Source organism: Podarcis gaigeae (assembly GCF_964106915.1).
Source record: "Podarcis gaigeae genome assembly, chromosome: 17".
Classification (NCBI taxonomy): Eukaryota; Metazoa; Chordata; class Lepidosauria; order Squamata; family Lacertidae; genus Podarcis; species Podarcis gaigeae.
This window is the reverse complement of record NC_139694.1, coordinates 15672914-15686558: the sequence shown is the minus strand read 5'-3', so window position 1 is coordinate 15686558 and position 13645 is coordinate 15672914. Positions and strand designations below refer to the sequence as shown.

Here is a 13645-nt window from a genome sequence, read left to right as displayed (position 1 = left end):
CTCATCTGCTCCCCGCTTCCCTCTCAGCGGGGGGGGGGGAACGTGGCGGGTGGGGGGCACGGCTACAGCACACCCCTACACATTCATAAAAGGCTTTGAAAATGCTTTTAAAATGCGCGCACTGGCTTTCGCTTGCGTATCTCTTTATGGATATATACATATTACAATTACAATACAATATATATATATTACAATCCATGGATATATATTACATGCTCGGCGTCTATGTATTGATCCGACAGATGTTGCATATTACACCGTATGCACTAACGCTGTGTCGAGACGCCAAGTGTATTGACTGACTGTACTCCTATAGATGGCTGTATACTAGAGTGGCGGGAGAAACCCAGCCAGATGGGCAGGGTAATAATAATAATAATAACAACAACAATAATAATGGTTTGGCGCACAAACGCCCCGAATATAGTACGGTGGCTGCAATGCCTTCTCTGCCACTCCTAGATTATCCATCACCATCTCTTTGTAGCTGAGGGCTTGAGGCAGAGATATATAGCATGGGGGTCTCCGCCTGTGTTTCTGTGTGTTGGGGCAGCGGGAGGCGGCGGCGGCGGCGGCAGGGGCTGGCGACGCGTGTGTAACCGGGCTGGGTGTGTGTGACTTCCTGTGGTATATTTATGGCCAGGGCTTCGATTTCCGGTAGCTGATACGAGCCCTCTCTGCTCGCACGGAGAGTTTAATAATATCGCTGAGGGGGAAGGAGGAGGGAAAGCTTTCTGCACACACACATATACACACACACGCGCGCGCGCGCACAGTGTGAGGTGAGGAGAAGGTGGAGGAAGACCGAGCGCGGGGATGAAAGACACCTCAGGCACACACACACACACACACACAACACACTCTCCTTCCTAGTCCGAACAATATATGACGGTCAGGAGCGCAACCGCGCCATTCAATATCACGAATAGAACACCGGTTCCTCCCGCCCCTCGCGACACGCGCGCCCCGCATTCCTATGGACAGGCACGTGCAGGTAGGTGGACAGGAGAGCCACGGCGGGGGGGGGGGGGAGTGTTGGAGTTGGGGAGGGGGCAAGCAGAAGCGAAATGGCGCGAGTCAGTGGAAGGGGCGCGTATGTTCTATTCTCTCTCTCGCGCGCACATTGCGAAAGGGGGGGCTGGCCGCTCCGGAGTACTTTTGACAACTGAGGGGACCTGAGAGGGGGGAAAGTCTTCTTCTCGCTCTGCCGTTTTGGCGGGAGAGGGGCGGGAAGGCTGCTAGCGTTCAGACGAGAGAGGTGCGTGCGTGTGCGTGTGCGAGAGATAGGGCAGTTAGTGAATGGAGGAAGGAGGCGATATGGGTGAGGAGCGTCTCCCCCCCAAAAAAAACCCCCCAAACAAACAAATAAACACTGTGTCTCTGCGGTGGCCTCTTTGGAAAGCTCGAGCCCTCGACCCCGCACTTAACGAGGGGGCTTGTACTGACCGGCATTTATTGCGCGAGCAAGTTTATTAGTGCATGAAAGGAAAGAAGCGTTTGGCTCTCTTTCCTCCTCCTCTAGCCAAGGGAGGAAAAGCAGAGGCTTCGAAGACGCGAGTCGAGAGATGGCTGAATTCCGAAGTGGGCACGGAGCGCGCGAGGCAGGTGTGTCGCGGGGGTCGTGGGGAAAGCGGGTTTTCTGTGGGGCTGGAGGGAACGGGGCCGCGTGCGTTCGGGGAGGAAGCGTCGCTGTACGCGGCCGGAGTGGAGGCTCAGGCGCGCTTCTGGCGTGGGGTGTCCAGTTATTAGCGGGCGCGTTATCAGCCTGGATAGCGCAGTTGGCTCCAGCAGGGTGCTGACGACGCCAAGGTCGCAGGTTCGATCCCCGTATGGGACAACTGCGTATTCCTTCGTTTCAGCGGGCTGGACTAGATGATCCTCAGGTTCATGTAACAATCCTATGTTCTATATAGTATTTAGTAAGAAAGCTGGGGCAAGGTGTGGGAGGAGGATGAAGTGTCTCCCTTTGAGGCAAGCGGCGCCCTGCTATACATGCCTACTCAGAAGTAAGAGCCATCGAGCTCAACCTCTCTTGCACCCAGGTAAGTGGGTGAAGGACTCTTCCCACTTGGAAAGATCTCATCCCCTTCTGTTTAATACGGATCCGCACTAGCACACGAGAATCGTTATGCCCTGGTCCTGGAATTTCCTCGTTCAGAAATCAGCCTTTCTTTACTTTGACCTAAAAAGACGAAAAGGAGAAGCAGAAAGGAGGGGAGGGGGCAAGACGAGCTGCAAGGAAAAGCCTTCTGCTTTGTTAAGTGTGTGTGTGTGGGGGGGGGGGGTACAGCATTTCTCCATAGAGTCTCTAGTTGGTTGGAAGTTTTCTCGCGCGCGCGTTTCTCTTGCAGGGCGTCGCACGTTTGCTTGCGGCTAGTTCCCTAACAGCAGAAAGGCTGTAGAAAGGTGTCCCCCGTTGATTTTGGTAGCAAATGCATCCATTACAGTCCTCTAAAGCACAATTCTATAAACACATTGAACTCCCTGAAGCTTACTTCTGAGTAGGCATGTACAGAATTACAGTGTTCATGGCAGAAGTCAAAGCCAGGCACTGCTAGCAGAACTAAAGGCTTGGAGTCCCAGCAAGAAGTTCAAGGGAGAAAATGCTTTCCTTCTCTCTCTCTCTCTCTCTCTCTCTCTCTCTCTCTCTCTGCTTCACATTTACTTTCCCTGCAACAGAAGGGGAGCATGGAAAAGTATTAGTACCCTTCTCTCAGTAATTCTAAATTCCAGTTAGTCTTTCATCTCAAATTAAGGTGAGATTCAAGTGACAAATACCGAAACCTCTTTTAACAGAGGCCCTGATGTTTTCTCCTAGGATGCTTTCATTATTTTATCACTCTCCTTATCCATGGGTGTAGTCAAGGGGGGGCAGAGAGGGGCAGCTCCCCCCATCAGTAAAAATACATAGCTAACTGAGGTTCTGCCCCCTGCCCAAATCCTGCCAACACCCATGGCATGTTATCAATGTTTGCAGAACATTATATGTTGCATCCAGAGCATTCACCCTTAGCGTTTGCAGGGGCAAAAGTGGCTGTTAATTGAGCATTCATTCTGCTTTGTTTTGTGGGGAGGTTAGAGGATGTTGCCTCAGTCAAGTGTTATACCACCCTTTCCAATGCCTTTTCCTGTCACTTTCCTTGTTGTGAGAAGTTGGACCATTTGGGGAAGTGATTTGTTGTGCAAGACCTCCAAATCAACTTTAGCTGCATAGCCTGATATATGTTTTCTGATAAATTATTGAATCCCACCTGAAAATTGCAACGGTCCGGAAGTGCCCTCAGTCTGAAAAGTGATAGTTGGTAAATGTATGTGTAGTATATTCTCATATCTTTCTATGAAAGCTGATTAGCAGAATTTCACCTTCCCCCAAGATCCACATATTTTAGTCACCTTTGCTAACTCTGAAGTCATCTCTCTTTTGCCCAGAGTTTCTGGACCAGAGTTTCTGGTGAAATGGGCTCTTGTCCACAAAGTTTATGCCACAATAAATCTGTCTTTTAAGTTTCCACAGTAAGCTTTGTTGTTTTTATATAAGCTCTTGCTATTGACTCTAAACAATAAAGTTGCACTAGTAAGGAAAGAAAAAAAGTAGATGAAACAATGTATTTTCATCTACTTTGTGGCTCTCATTCTTGTGGGCTCTACATGGCTACAAATATTTGTATGTTTTTGAAGAAAAAAAGTATGAGTCTTATTTACATTTTGGCACTGATTCTGTATATCCTTTTGGATAAAAATTCAGGATCCTATTTAATCTGTTTGTTTACAATACAGAACTGTATTGCTTTAAATTATTAGGCTCTCTGAAGTGTAGTATAAAAGTAAAGCCGCTTACTGAACTGCTGGTTGTCATACTTACACGCTAATTGCAAAGAGACAAGACTTTTAAAACTAGATATACAATATAAGTAATAGAAAAAAAGTATGCAATTAGCAGTTACGTTGTTTGGGTTGCTGTTTAATATCTTATGAGCCATGAATTTGTTATTTGGGACAGTTTCTGAAACCTAGCCAAACAGGTATGTAAGAGATTTTGTTTTTTGTTTAAAGCACAGTAGCTGAAGGAAATGTGTGGCAAAATGTTATAGCAAGAAATGGAGTCACTAGTCATACTTTAGAAGTCTAACGGAATCCGTTCTGGAAGTCCGTTCGACTACCAAAATGTTCAGAAACCAAAGTGCGGCTTCTAATTGGCTGCAGGAAGCTCCTGCAGCCAATCAGAAGCTGCAGAATCCCCGTCGGACATTCAGCTTCCAAAAGAACATTTGAAAATCGGAACACTCACTTCCAGGTTTCGATTGTTCAGGAGCCGATTTGTTTGGGATCCAAGGCATTCGAGATCCAAGGTAGGTACGACTGTACTAGAATGTTGGATTCCAGCACCAGGGAGACCTATATTCAACTCCCCTGCCCCCATCAAATTCACTGCATGACTGTGGGCCATTCACTATAACCTTCTCCAGGTATTTTGTTTCCACGTTAACAAGTAAGGCAGGGATGAATGCGCTTGCTCTGATCCACATCACTGTCTCTCTTAGTGAAGATCCAAAGCAGGAGACAGTTGTGCTCAAGGAGGCTCCTGATGTCAGATCTTCGCCCTCTGTGGAGGGCAACAGAGCTAGTGCATTCATTCTCACAACCCTCTCCGTGTGTTAACTGAATACGGAAACATTAATGCCTGAAGAGGACTTACATCTCAGCCTAATATGCAGCATAGGGTTGCTGCAAGTATAATGTAAGGGGACATTATGCATGCTGCTCTGTTTTCCTTGAAGGAAGGGCAGGAAAAGAATATGACAAACTCACTGAGTAGATTCTTCCATGATAAATAGAACACTTTCTTCATTTGGCATACACCTAGGGGTATACATTCGGTTGTTTCTTTTATTTGAACTCATATTGGCTCCTCCAAGCTTTGAGCAGCTCTTCAAGCCAACTTCCAGCATCACTGATTTGAAACTCTGGTAACTACATCTATATCTCACAATACTTATTTCCCAAGAACAGACAGCTGTAGAACATGTGAGATACTGTCTTTGATTAGATTAACCAAACCTGTTCAAAGATGTATTAGAATTTTGAGTTTCACTGAATTCTTCATCAGGCAAAAAAGGGCATTCGGAGTGTAAAAGTTTGGCTTAGCTCTTGTATGTCAGTTTTTGGTTTAGACCTCTGTTTCTGAAGAATAAAGTTTAGCATGGCTAGAAATTAGATTACTTTTTGGCTAGTGATAGGCACCTTTTATGAATTCTCAAATTACGAACTCGTAAGGTTCATGGAAAGTCCAAGTAAAACAGCACAATATGAAATAATGCTCACCTAAAGTTATCATAGTTTTTGTGATGCCACACACATTCTTTAAATAATTGCCTAGCCATTTGCCAAATGTCCATCTTGGCTAGCAAAAACTCTTTGTGTAACTCTTCCAACATTATATGTTATTGTTATTTATTTATTACATTTATATTCCGCCTTCCATCCAAGGATCACAGGATGGTTTACAATATAAAAAACACAAAATACACAACATAGTTACAAATGAAACAATGTATAATGACACTGTCTTTATATATAGTATCAGATTTGATTGGAAGAATCACTTGACTTTGCTACCGTTTCATAAGTTGTTGTGATCAAATGTACTTTATTATGGTTTGCTTTAAAAATTCCTATTGATGTTACTTTAATTAGTTTCTTCAAAGGAGCAATGGAGCAAATTTTAATTGAGCAGAAAACCGACAAGTTATAGTAATGTTATGCCTTGCCATAGCTTCCCCCATTTTTTAACTACATACTAGTCATAATGAGCCTAAGATAGGATCCAGTCTTTGAGAGTAGTTTACTGCTTTATGCAAAAGCAAACTTGGATTTGTCATAAGAATGTAGCAGAATATATTAAGAAACATGTCAGAGAGGATGCAATTAGATAAGACAGAACCTTAAAACACAATTGTATGTAATTTGGGTTATAATCATTGATGCTAGGTGAGTGGGAAGCGATTAGTTTTGTTGAATTGGAGTATGTTGAGTAAATGTAAATTTCTATATGGGGAAAAACACTATTTTTTAAAAAAGACAAATCAATGTATTTAGCATTAACTCTGGAATTTTGTACTCAATTTTGATGAAACTAAGCCTCCTAGGAGTCTTTTGCTCTAGGTGGCTTAGTTTGGTGAGAATCAAGTATACACTTCCAGAGTTAATGCTAAATGCCTTACTTCTGGTATATGAGCCACCATAGCTGCCAGAGGGTGTAAAAAAAAAAGTGTCCTGGGCTTTTTAGACCTGTCTATCCATGTACTGGGACGCGGGTGGCGCTGTGGTCTAAACCACTGAACCTAGGGCTTGCTGATCAGAAGGTCGGCAGTTTGAATCCCTACAACGGGGTGAACTCCTGTTGCTCGGTCCCAGCTCCTGCCAACCTAGCAGTTCAAAAGCACACCAAAAATGCAAGTAGATAAATAGGTACCGCTCCGGTGGGAAGATAAATGGCATTTCTGTGCCTTAGTCATGCTGGCCACATGACCCGGAGAAACTGTCTGCGGAAGCGGACAAATGCTGGCTCCCTCAGCCTCTAAATCAAGGTGAGCGCTGCAACCCTAGAGTCGTTCATGACTGGACTTAATTGTCAGGGGTCCCTTTACCTTTACCTCTCTATCAGGTCCACAGTGATGCTGTACAAGGATGCCTGTACAACCTGAATAAAGTTCTCTACCCTAAAGTGATGTGCATTTGGCTAAAGAGAAAGGCAGACTAAAGAGATGCAAAAGAGGAGACACGTCTTGACTGCAGTGGTTCCATTACTTTTGTTTAAAGATCAACATAGAATGACCTGAGATAGGAGAAGATGCATGAACTTGCAGCACCCTTACGTCTCCTATGAATGTGCAAAGAGCAAAATCGTCTCCTTCCCTACACAGTCATCATGCAGTGTTAGCCTTTCTAGCCAAAAGTGTAAGAAAAATTAGCAGTAACCAAAATAATTTTATTATTTGTACCCTGCCCATCTGACTGGGTTGCCCCAGCTTCCATATATACAGAAACATAATAAAACATAAAGATAAAGACATTAAAAACAAAAAAAAAAAAATTATTTCATGCATCCTTGGCACAATACCACTGTACTCTGCACTCTATCTTACAATACCTATGTAATAGTGGTCCAAAGTTAACCGACAAACTTTTCATAAAATGACCTTGGAGCAATAACTATTTAATTATAATTCCATTGACCTTTGTTCCAAAATGTTGATTTTTTTGTGGGTAAAAGAAAAAAGGAAATCAGCCATATTGAATGAATTATTCTGTAAGGCAGAAATTATCATGTATCTGTGCTCAAGTATGTTTCCTTGGTAACTAATATACTACACAGATTCCATAATGAGTTGCTCAGTCTGCTAGCAACTGTGTATATTGCCTTGCTCAGTAATTGTGTCTTGAAGTGAGTACAAGGTCTTGTTTATATGACTATTCAAACACATGCTATCAAAGATAAATTACACTGAAAAATGGAAATCTTCCACCTACGGGACTATATTTCTGGTATATACAGAGTGATATATTGTATAAAAGTTCCTGCGTAAATAATGCAAAATATTTATTCTGCTTGAGAGATCTTGCATCTAAAGGTATAAGGTCATACATAATATGTACTGCTCATGCGCCCTAAGCCTGCAGTACAATAAGATCATAATTCATTGGATTCAGTTTCTATGTGCAATCTGATCCTATGTGCTTTTACTGAGAAGTTAACCCCAGTGAGTTCAGTGGTGGATAACTCAATGAAAATGTCAACTCATTGTGTGGCAGTGGGTGGGTGAAGAAGCAAATTCCATGCGAGGGATTATTAGGAAAGGGATTGCAAATAAAACTGTTGCTGCCATAATGCCTTTACATAAATCTATGGTGCAACGACATTTGGAATACTGTGTACAGTTCCTGTTGCTTCATCTCAAAAAGGTTATTAAATGGTACAGCTTGAGAAGGTGAATTGAAATGATACAAGGCTTTAACCCCCTTGCGTACAGGGAAAGGTTTATGCTTTTTTTGACTTTATAGTTGGACTGTGTGTGTGTGTGTGAGAGAGAGAGAGGAGATAATAAAATGATACAAGTGTAGAGAAAGTACATAGAGAAAAGCTATCCAGCTCTTCCCTGACATAGCCCAAGATTCATGATAGGGGCAGCAGAATAAGATGGAAGGCTGAAAGACATAGGAAGCAGCTAACCTGTTGCAGTGGCAGCGAGTTGTTAGCCTCCACAGTTGACCATGTTCCTGGAGCCATGGGAGAATAGCTCCACAAGCAATAGTCTTCTCAGAAGCAAAGACCTACTCGTGTCCTAGGCAGGTGTGGTTGGAAATCATAATATGAAAGGAAGAGGAGGGATGAGGCCAAGGGAGGAGTTTGATTATGCAGGGAGGCTACCAGGACCTAGCTGCCTGAAGAAGCCAATGCTGGTTGCCCGGCTTCCCAGAAGAGCTGACCTTGGCCTCTCCTAGTGAGATATTGCGTCTGCTCTCTTTTGTTGACCTCTGCCTGAGCGAGCCAACTGGTACTGCTTTTAAAAGTGCGTCTAAAGACGCCAGTATCTCACAAGCTGAGATCCATTTTTTTCCTGTGCTATTAGTGTTTGAAGGGGAAAAAATGATCCTACCATCACCATTGCCGGGGTATGGTGAAGCAGTTGTGCATCATCTTGCCTCCTCCTGGTACAGGTTAGAGTTTTCTACCATCTACTTGAGCATATTAGTAGATCAAGGACTTACCCAGAAGCAGAGGAATGCAAGAAAAGTGCCTAGGACAGATTAGTTCCACAGTAAGAGTGTTTCTCATTCCACAGGTCAGTCAGGCTATTGAAAGGGTAGCTGCTGTCATAACCAGGAAGCTGCTTTCATATAATGTTCTGGCAACCAATTGAATCTTTATGTCTCAGGAGACAGAGTTCATCCAAATTAGCCATCCATCCTTACAAAGATTTGGAAGCCTTTACTAGGTAATAATCAAAACAAAAAAATTCCTTCCAATAGCACCTTAAAGACCAACTAAGTTAGTTCTTGGTATGAGCTTTCGTGTGCATGCACACTTCTTCAGATACCTGAAGAAGTATCTGAAGAAGTGTGCATGCACACGAAAGCTCATACCAAGAACTAACTTAGTTGGTCTTTAAGGTGCTACTGGAAGGAATTTTTTTGTTTTGACTATGGCAGACCAACACGGCTACCTATCTGTAACTAGGTAATAATCAGTTCATCAGCGATCTGTGTGAGAATTCCTAACTTGTCCCTGATTTACAATGCCACACATACAGTCACAGATGAACTGGCTGCATTTTGCACTGGATACTTGGCAAAGTGGTAGTATCTTTGTAGGGTGATATGATGCTATATCCTGCTCGTCCTTCTCTGTTATGGTTCTGGGTTGGATATTGACTGGAACTGGTTTGGCCAGATGTGGTCTTCCTTATCATCCAGCCAGGTTTCAGTAATGCATGCCAAATCAGTAGCTTTATTCTGAATGAAATTGGATAACAGCTGTCTTGTTTGGCAGGAGCCAATTATACTGCCTCTGTAAAGCGAAAGTGAAAAAATATTTGCTCATATGCTTGCAAGCAATTACATTGATTTGGAATGCCCTAGTATGGGTTCAGAACTGCCATAGGTTTAGTACCTTTTTCACTCTGACATAGCATTTGGAATCCACCTAGTTCCAACAAAATATATGTAGTTATGTCATGTTTCCTCCCTGCTGCAAATTTGTTTGCAGTTCTCACCATGCCTCTGTTCCAGCTAGCGTCTTGCTAAATAAGCTATTCTGAAGCATTGCATTGCATTCTAATACACCAATCTGCAGAAAATTAAGGTTGGCCACCTTCTGGGTGCAATCAAAGAGAACTCTCTGGCATAGGATAATGTACGAAGTGGAATTTTATTTTTATATTTCCCTTTGGCATGACAAATACTCCATTATGCCAAGCTTGTGTTTTCAGAACCAGCTATGCATGACAGCAGTAGAGCTTTGCTCTAATACAGAAACAGAAACATTTGTATGGGAGGTTGTTATTCAACAGGGTCTTAATTTACAAGAAACATGTTACACTTTAATTGAGCCCTTTTCAGCAAGCTGCACCTGCTTTTACAGACACATTTTGTGTGCATATGTACAATTTCTGAAGGACGGTTAAAATCTGTTCGCTTTAATCAGAAGCCAAGGCCAAACAGAAATGCTAGTACTGTATTATAAAGATGGTATTATTACAGAGGTACCTCGGGTTACATACGCTTCAGGTTACATACGCTTCAGGTTAAAGACTCCGCTAACCCAGAAATAGTGCTTCAGGTTAAGAACTTTGCTTCAGGATGAGAACAGAAATTGTGCTCCGGGGGTGCGGTGGCAGTGGGAGTCCCCATTAGCTAAAGTGGTGCTTCAGGTTAAGAACAGTTTCAGGTTAAGAACGGACCTCCGGAACGAATTAAGTATTTAACTCGAGGTACCACTGTATATCTGCTGGGTGACCATATTTTATTAAGTAGATTGGTTGCTTAATAAGCCTGGGGTGATTGGTTGTTCCCCAAAAGGGACCTAATGGCAGGAAGGTACTTTCCCTGTCTCTGAAAAGTGATGCCTTTCAGTTAATACGAGGGGCAGACAAATGACAACATTGACTCTTGAACAGGCAGACTAAAATAAACACCTCTGTTTATGTTGAGGCGGGCAGTGGACTTGTATCTACCAGCTATGTGACTAGTGACTGCTACCTTCTCCATGTGGCATATTTGGGGCCAAACAGGAACCCTTCCCCTTGGTGGAAATGCTCTAGGTGTGTACATCAGAATGTGCAGAGGGCTCCTTCTCAAGCTTGGCAAACATGTGGCAAACAGTGTGCACATCATAGAACAGGGGTCAGCAAACTTTTTCAGCAGGGGGCCAGTCCACTTTCCCTCAGACCTTGGGGGGGGGCGGACTATATTTTGGAGGAGGGAAAAAGAACAAATTCCTATGCCCCACAAATAACCCAGTGATGCATTTTAAATAAAAGCACACATTCTACCCATGTAAAAACACTCTGATTCCAGGACCATCCGCAGGCCGGATTTAGAAGGCAATTGGGCCGGATCTGGCCCCTGGGCCTTAGTTTGCCTACTAATGGAGTAGAGCCAATGTGCAGGTGCAAAGGCAAGTCAATATTTTGTTTCTATACCAATTGCTCAGTGTAGGTGTTCCCCTAAAAACTACGAGTGGGAAAATGCATAAGTGCAATTAGGGAGTAGGGAGAAATTCAATTTTGTCTTCATTTTAATGAGAAGCCACCTACTTCTTGAAGCAATACATGAATCAAAATAAGGTTATCCTTTGCAATTCAAAGGGAACTAAACCCTTTTGGATTTAACTGCTTAGATAAGTACCGTATTTTTCGCTCTATAACACGCACCTGACCATAACACGCACATTGTTTTTAGAGGATGAAAACAGGGGAAAAAACATTCTGAATGAAACAGTGGATGTATCATTTTTGGGCTTCATGCTGTGGCCACAGACATGTGATCTGATGGTGAATTTGGGGTGACCCAATGCCAAAATCCTGAGAATTCCTGTGGATCCATGCTTTGTAACCACGTTTTTGCACCATTGCAGCCCCAGGCAACAGTGGGTGCGTTATTTTTTTGGTGCAGGCTGTAGCCATGGACATGCTATGTGATCTGATGGTGAATTTGGAGTGACCCAATGCAAGGATCCTGAGAATCCCTGTGGATCCATGCTTTTTAACCACATTTTTGCACCATTGCAGCCCCAGGCAACAGTGGGTGCGTGATTTTTTTGGTGCAGGCTGTAGCCATGGACATGCTATGTGATCTGATGGTGAATTTGGGGTGACCCAATGCAAAGATCCTGAGGATCTATGTGGATCTATGCTTTGTAACCACATTTTAAGTGGGGAGCGAAGGAAAAACAAAGAAGGGATATTAGAGGGGTGTGCAGAGAAGCAGCTGGCTAAGAATGCAGGAGAGGGATTTAACGGGTTGGAGAAAAGAAAGGCAAAAGTTTTCCCCCACCCAAGCCAGCCAGCCAGCCATCTCTCTCTCTCTCTCTCTCTCTCTCTCTCTCTCTCTCTCTCTCTCCCCCTCCCTCCCTCCCTCCCTCCTCCTCTCTCTCTCTCCCTCCCCCCTCTCTCTCTCCCTTCCCCCCTCTCTCTCCCTCTCCCCCAGCAGCAACGGAGCTTGCCTGGAGGGGAGGGGCTTTCCCTGCTCTTTGTTCCGTTTCAGCAAACACAGCAACGAAACAGAGGAGGGTGGGCAGTAAGACCCTGAGGCAGAATGCAGGAAAGCAGCCGCTTCCTCTTTTCAGTTTTCCCTTCTCAGTGAAGCGCCGCGATTTGATTTTTTGCCTGGTGATTTGATATTTGCCTGGTTTTTCGGCTCCAGGGACCACCATTCGCTCTATAACACGCACAGACATTTCCCCTTCCTTTTTAGGAGAAAAAATCTGCGTGTTATAGAGGGAAAAATACGGTAACCAGTATTGTACTGGCTAGTTGACCCCATAAAGGTAAACTATTGAGTTTTAAAAACCCACATATCTCAAATTCTGTTGCCACCTGTTCTCTTACCTACTAACAGAATTGTTCTGTTTATGTTGTTTCGACTGAATGTAGCTTTTGGACAGACAGAAAGTATTTTTTTACCAGTGATACTGCGATGCTGCAAAACTGAAATGTCGCAAGTAAAAATGAGATGAAAGCATACTAAATTTATGACCCAGTTTGCACATTGTTTTAAACCATAGTCAATGCTTTACTGTGAATGTGAAGATTGCTCCCACTTTATTCCTTCACCTATTGTGAGCAGGAGTGACAAACTGTGGTCCCTGGGTTGGATCCGAACCAGGCATCATTGCACATTTAAGTGAACCCATAGCATGCTTGGAAACCCAAGAACAATCTTTGGCTTCACTTTGTGGTTTTTTGTACTTTTACAAACCATAGGCTTAATTCAAGCATGATGTATCTTCTTGTTTCTCAGTGGCCCCTTTTTGGCTACAGTTCTACTGGTATTCACCAGCTGAATTTGCTCTTAGTGGAAGCTCAATCTTACGTAGTGTAACACTAACCTGGGCAGTATGACAGCAGTTCTCAGTATCCTGGCAAGTTGTAAGGAAGAGCTTGAGTAGGAAAGTATGCTGGAAGACTTAGGATATTGGGACTAGATCATTATTTGGTCTGATCCAGAAGGGATTTTCTTATAGTATACAGTCGTACCTCGGAAGTCGAATACCTTGCGAGTTGAACATTTTGGCTCCCAAACACCGCAAACCCAGAAGTGAGTGTTCTGGTTTGCAAACATTCTTTGGAACCTGAGCATCCAACGCAGCTTCCGATTGGCTGCAGGAGCTTCCTGCAGCCAATTGGAAACCACACCTTGGTTTCTAAACATTTTGGAAGTCTAACAGACTTCCGGAATGGATTCCGTTCAACTTCCAAGGTATGACTGTAGCTGGTATAATGTAGAATATAAGACATTGTACCATCAGGTCAAGTTACACTTTCATACTGAATTAACTCAACACAACACTCAAGTTTCAGTTACAGATGCTGGGTTTGGCATTGCTTTAGCATGTGACTTTATTCAAATGTTGTTCTGCTTTGTC

At 43.5% G+C, this 13645-nt stretch overlaps 1 protein-coding gene across 8 annotated transcripts in view; it reads left to right on the top strand.

The window, feature by feature from the left end:
- The first annotated feature begins 659 nt into the window (after positions 1-659).
- Positions 660-13645, top strand: part of KIAA1958 — a 70385-nt gene continuing 57399 nt past the window's right edge. For 3 of the 8 annotated variants that reach the window (XM_083718862.1, XM_083718861.1, XM_083718860.1), the window contains exon 1: positions 665-994. The gene's annotated coding sequence lies outside the window, so the exon portion shown is untranslated. Of the gene's footprint in view, positions 995-1282; positions 1606-1788; positions 2043-13645 lie in introns of those variants that run through there. The other 5 variants (XM_083718863.1, XM_083718859.1, XM_083718856.1 and 2 more) reach the window with 5 other exon arrangements.